Below are 6,293 nucleotides of genomic sequence, written 5' to 3'. Positions count from 1 at the left end.
GTGTTTGGTTGAGGTCGATGACCCAACACGTCCGAGCTGATTGCGGGATGGCCGAGTGCATAAAGCCAACTGTGATGTATGAGGACAATGCTGCGTGCATTGCTCAGCTCAAAGACGGTTACATAAAAGGTGATAGAACGAAGCACATATTGCCTAAGTTCTTCTTTACTCACGAGCTTCAGAAAGCCGGTGAGGTCCAAGTCGTCCAAGTACGATCAAGTGATAATTCAGCTGACCTATTCACCAAAGCACTTCCTACCTGCACGTTCAAGAAACTCTCGCATCAGATTGGGATGCGTATGCTGAAAGACCTCCACTGATGTTCACATCAGGGGAAGTAGTACGTGTTGTACTCTTTTTCCTTCATCATGGTTTTGTCCCACTGGGTTTTCCTGATAAGGTTTTAATGAGGCAACATTATGCGTATTACAATCCATGTATGGTTATGGCATCGAAGGAGGAGTGTTATAAATCAATTGATGGATGTCCGTAACCGGTCTGGTCCATAACCGGCTCATACACTTAGAGAGAGAGACGGCCCAACCCTAGAGAGAAGCGGCGGCCGCGAGACTTAGAGAGAGAGAGACGGCTACATAGTTTAGGAGAAAAAGAAACTCAATTTTCTTTTCCTTGTATGATTACGATTTCCCTTTTTCTTTATGTTTTATGATTTGTAATCTTTCATATTTTTGTATTTTCAATTTATCTATCTTGTAACTCTTATATAAAGAGAACACTTATTCATTAATAATATACAGAAACATCTAAATCGTTTCACAGAATTCACAAATATATACACTTAATCCAAGCACCGGCTCATTATTTATTTGGTAAGCACCGGCTTATATTTATTTGAGAACCATATTTATTGCATTTCTATAAATGTCTATGACGGTGACGAAGAAATGGGAGGCTGCCACGTAACTACGTTGATATGAGAAATGCCACATGAAGAATCATTACTTTTTTTTTATTTTTTATAAATGTTAAATTTTATACCAATTTTTAACTTTTTTTTGACTCAGAAACATTTAAAAACTAAACAACAGTGAAAAACTAAAAATGTAAAACACAACAGATGACGAAGAAACCATAGAAAGAAGCAAAACGAAATTGTCATCACCTCGCCCTTTGTCTTGAAAAGCTATGAACCAAAGAGCCGGAATCGCATTGGTGGGCTTCTAAGTCGTCGCGAGCTACAGAGATGGTTAGTCCGCAAAACCACTCCGCTCCTACAGCTTCATCGAGAGCACGCCTCAACTATTCTGCAAAATCAGTGCACACAACATCGACCCCTTATGAAAACTCAAACGGATGCATTCGGAGAAGACGACCCATCCCAGTCGAAACTGGAGGCTGAGGATAAAGGAGCAGCGGAATGCCTCAGCTGATCCGATTTAGCCAAAGCATGTGCCGCACGGATAGCGACTCCGCACAGCCGCACGAGAAGACAACTCATCCATCGAGACCCTCCACTTGAGAAAGAGTTGCTGCTCCCCAAGACGCCATTTGAAGAAAATGTCGTTCTACGTCAAGAACTCCTGGAGGTTTACACAACACCAGCCGCTGCTCTTATTTGGAAAGGACAGGAGAGGTTCAGAGCGCCACACTGTGGAGCATGCGAAGAAGTCAGAGCATCCTCCAGGCTACGAGATACCACAAAGGAGACAGGTGACATCCACAAACATGAAGATTATAACGCGCCGCCACAAGCTCTCCTAGTTCTCAAACGCCTTGAACCACCAAAAGCGAACCAGATCTAACCAAATACCACCGGAACTGAGCAGCTAAAGATAGATTTCCCGATTCCGTGCCGCAACCACCACTTCTTCTAACCCAGCCTCACCGAAACACCATTCCAAACTGAGAACATGGCTCAAGCATATCGGACAGGGAGAAGATACATATGGAGCAACAAAAGAAAAGAACAAATCAAAAGGGGTGCGCCGGCAGCAGCGACGGAAACAGCAGATGCTGCCACCGGCGAACGAGATCTAGGTTAAAGAAACCTTCTTCTTTCTTTCTTTTTTTCGTAGAGAGAGAGAGAGTATATTTTCATTACTTGGACGAGAGATCCATTACTTTTTTTTGTTGTTGTAAAAAGCAAGATCCATTACTTTTAAAGTTTATAATAAAGTAATGCAGCTGAGAAGTCAATTATAGAATGAATAGAAGATAATATTAATATTAATAATGTGATTCATTACTCTTAAATTTGTGTTTTTGTTTGCTTAATTTTGATTTTATATTTTATTAAATTATGAGTTGATTACACTAAGGTACAATTTTTTACTTTCTATTACACCCAGAAACACTTCTTACATGTGATACATTTTGTTGTGGACCAGCGGCAAATTATGGATAATTTTACTTTTAATGGGAACGACACTTGTAGACACTCAGGTAATACGTGGATGGGTGATTTGTGTACGGGTGATGCGTGGTTGAGTGATTTGTGGACGGGTGATGTGTGGATGAGTGATGAGTAATATGTGAACATGCAATGTTAATGTGTTTATAGTAGATAACGTGGACAAACTCTCCGTTTTGATTCTATAAAACTATACAATACTACGTGGACATTGACTCATGTTACTAAAATTATACCACAAAATAAAGACACGGACTCTGTTATCAAAACCCTCACCAAAAGATTTTTTTTTGTCCATATCTAACTTCTTTGTTTTGATACGACAAGTTGTGGACTGATACAAAGCCAATACATATGTTTTTGATACAATTGGTTGTCACTGCCAAAAACTTCTAAAGGATACCATTGATTTGCATAGAAACTCCTCTATTTTTTTATTCCTCTCTCCCGTATGGACCTTTTGAAATTCATTACAAAAGATAATATTGAAGTTTTCGTTTTACTAAAAATCCCATTAACCAACGATTTGAACAGCTTTCTCCTTAGATTTAGTACCACCACCAACGAGAGTGAAGCAGTGGGTTCGTCGTCTCCAACACGAGCACTTGGCTTCTTACGTCCAATTGATAAATTATCTGTAATTAAACTTCAATCAAGATGAGAAAGAGATGATATTGTGAGTATGAACAGAGAAAAAAATCGAAGAAGTGTTTACCTTCTATCGGAGAGTAAAAGATCTTGCATGTCAGAGATTTTTGATATAAGGGATCTGCGCTTCGTCATGATTTGGATGGATGCAAATTTGATTACAGTTGAATTCAGATCCTGAGATGATGAATGAAATCGAAGGAATATTGTCCATGTCCACAACTAGTTTATAATTAATTTATAATTATGTTAAGATGTACATGTTCACAACTAATTTATAATTATGTTATCCACGCTTTGGTGTCCACGTCCACATTTAGTTTTGTTTACACATTAATATTTTCATAATATATATATATGAAAATGGATCTTAAAAGATAGAGAATTTTATATATAGTTTATTATGAATTTTTGTTTAATATATTTAGAACTTGAGATAAAAGTAAATGAAAACATAAAGTAGAAAAAAAAAGAAATTAGAAGAGGAGAGAGATTCTCTTTAGTTTAAGGTCATAAGAGTCTTTTTGACAAAAAAAATGTGTCTCAAGTGATAAGTGTCTTCTAGTGTAATTGGAATACGAGAAAGTATCTCTAGATGTAAAAAATTCTTAAATTATTACACATTTGTCACATCTTATTTCTTAAGTGGATGTTTAGTTTATCTAATATTTTAAGAAAATTAGACCACAATTATGAAATTTTAATAAAAAAAGACACATGGCACTTTATCCTATTGGCTAGCCAGCCAAACGCAGATTGGTTCATAGATCGTTGGGTTCGATTACTAAAGAATAGAGATTTTAAAAATAAAACTCGAAGATTATCTTTCTATTACTGTAATTTTATATGTATATGGTTACAATTATTTATGTTCTTAAGAGGGGTGGGCGTTCGGGATGGGCGTTCGGGTACCCGTTAGGGTTCGGATCAGGTATTTCGGATTTTCGGGTATTTCAGTATAGGAATATAGAACCCGTTCGGGTATTTTTGTATTTCGGGTCGGATTCGGGTATTTTTAGTTCGATTCGGTTATTTCGGATCGGGTTCGAATATTTAGATTTTGAAAAAAAATAATATTTTTTTCATTGTTTTGAGTTTCTTGTATTTAAAAATAGATTGAGTGATTAATAGATTTGGAGATAACATTGCAAAAATAAATAAACATTAATTTTGGTCATTTTTTTAAAAAAAAAATTGGATGTAATTTTTGTTAATACATAAAACAAAAAGCTTTACATGCATTTTAAATGAGTATCAAATCATTTTATATGTACTTATATGTATATTTAAAGTATGTGTAACATCAATATGAATATTTTTTAAAAAAAATAAGAGATGTAAACTAGAAATATAAGGGTAAGTATACATATGTTCAGTTATCTTCGGATATCCATGGTTCGGATATTACCCGTTCGGGTTCCGATATTTAATTTCTCCTAAATCAATGCCCGTTCGGGTATTTTACTACTTCGGTTCGGATTTCGGTTCGAATTTTTCGGGTCGGATTCGGGTGCAGCTTCGGATATCAGGTAAAGTGTCCAGGCCTAGTTCCTAATGTGCCTATGATGTGGCACCAGACGGTCTTTTAGCGAGGAAGAAATCTGCATAAAAGTATTTACTCACGAGAGTAATCCCATAATTTTATCTTTTTTTTTGTTTGAAAAAGTTAGGATTTTCAAAAAGGAGAATGTTATGATATGTTAAGAATCACTTTTGATAGCTATCCACGGCTGAAAACGGATGTTAATGCCCAATTTTTTTTATGAATCACACTCGTATAAAATAATATAGTATGGAAAAATTACCAGTCATGTAGTAGATCAATGAAAGGTCAAATTATCCAATAAAATTTCATTATTGTCTTTTTATCAGAAATTTCGTTATTATGGAATGCAATAATCCATATTATTAAATTTTTTTTTTTTTAAATTTCCCTTAACATTACAAAAAAAATTACAATATGTACCGTTGAATTTTGCTTAAAAACTCAGTTTAATTAAGAGAATATTCAAATTCTTATTTGTACCAAAAAAATATCACCAACCACTTAATTAATGTAGGAGCCACTTAAACTTTTATATTTTTTGTTCCAATTTCTATAGTCACATCACTATTTAAACGTGTTTTTATTTTCAATGATTTAATTTTTCTTCGTTTTGACTATTTAGTGATTTGATTATACTAATTACTAAACAGTAAAAATTAAACCGGTTCCTTGGAATTTCTAGTAAATGTGTATAGATTTATCAGTTTTATAGATTTCTAATTACAGGTATAAAGACTAACCCGCTAACTAAAATAGTTTAATCAATGTACACGGACTTACCGGTTTATTGGAATTTTAATTGGTTCATTTGAACGTTTTAGCTTTTTTGGAATAATTTTTTTGCATTAAGTGTATACAAACAAACGACACATGTCAGTCTGAAATTAATGTAACAATGATCAAACATCAGTTACACACTACGTGAAAGAGGTAAGGGCATGCAGCCAAATCAATGATAATCATATCAATATGCAAACTGATTGATCTTAACCAGTGCTAAGCACACACTTATAAAACTCATCAATGTTAACAAGTGGTAAGCACACACTTATTAAAATGCAGGTGCAAATTATTTATTTGAATTTTTATAAATCTTACAATTTAACAACACATAATACATTTTTGTAAGAATTCCAAATCACAGTATATTATCAAAAGTTAATGTCAAATATATCACAAATTTCAAATTACCGCACGATAGGCAGAATTTTTCTTTTACTCAAACATTTTATAAATGAACATCCTAATTCATATTAATTAAAAAAATTAGAGATATAAATCAATGCAATTTTTTATATAATTATTATTTATTTAAAAGTGAAATACTTTAGTCTGGTTACAAATTATGATCGCGTGTTATAACGGGTAAAAATTTAACATAAATATATCTAACTAGATGTTTAGTCCGCACATGCAGGCACAATCACTACAAGAAAACACATGGTTAACTACGAAAATTAACGATGAAAAACAATCTTCGTAAATTTGCGTCGAGTTTACGACGAATTTACGTGAAAAACTAAAGTCATCGTTATTTCCTCGTAACGTAACGACAAAACTGTTTCGTCGTAAAGTGGATGTAATTTTACGAGTATTTTACGAGGAAAAACTATTTCCTCGTAAATACGACGTAAACTTTGCGTGGTATTTACGAGGTAATTGTTTACGTGTATTTAGCGAGGAAATTTTTGAATCCACCAACTTTATAGGTGTTACACGTTTTTTTTG

Source organism: Brassica oleracea, chromosome C7 (genome assembly GCF_000695525.1).
Source record: "Brassica oleracea var. oleracea cultivar TO1000 chromosome C7, BOL, whole genome shotgun sequence".
Lineage (NCBI taxonomy): Eukaryota > Viridiplantae > Streptophyta > Magnoliopsida > Brassicales > Brassicaceae > Brassica > Brassica oleracea.
Note: the sequence above shows the minus strand (reverse complement) of the source record.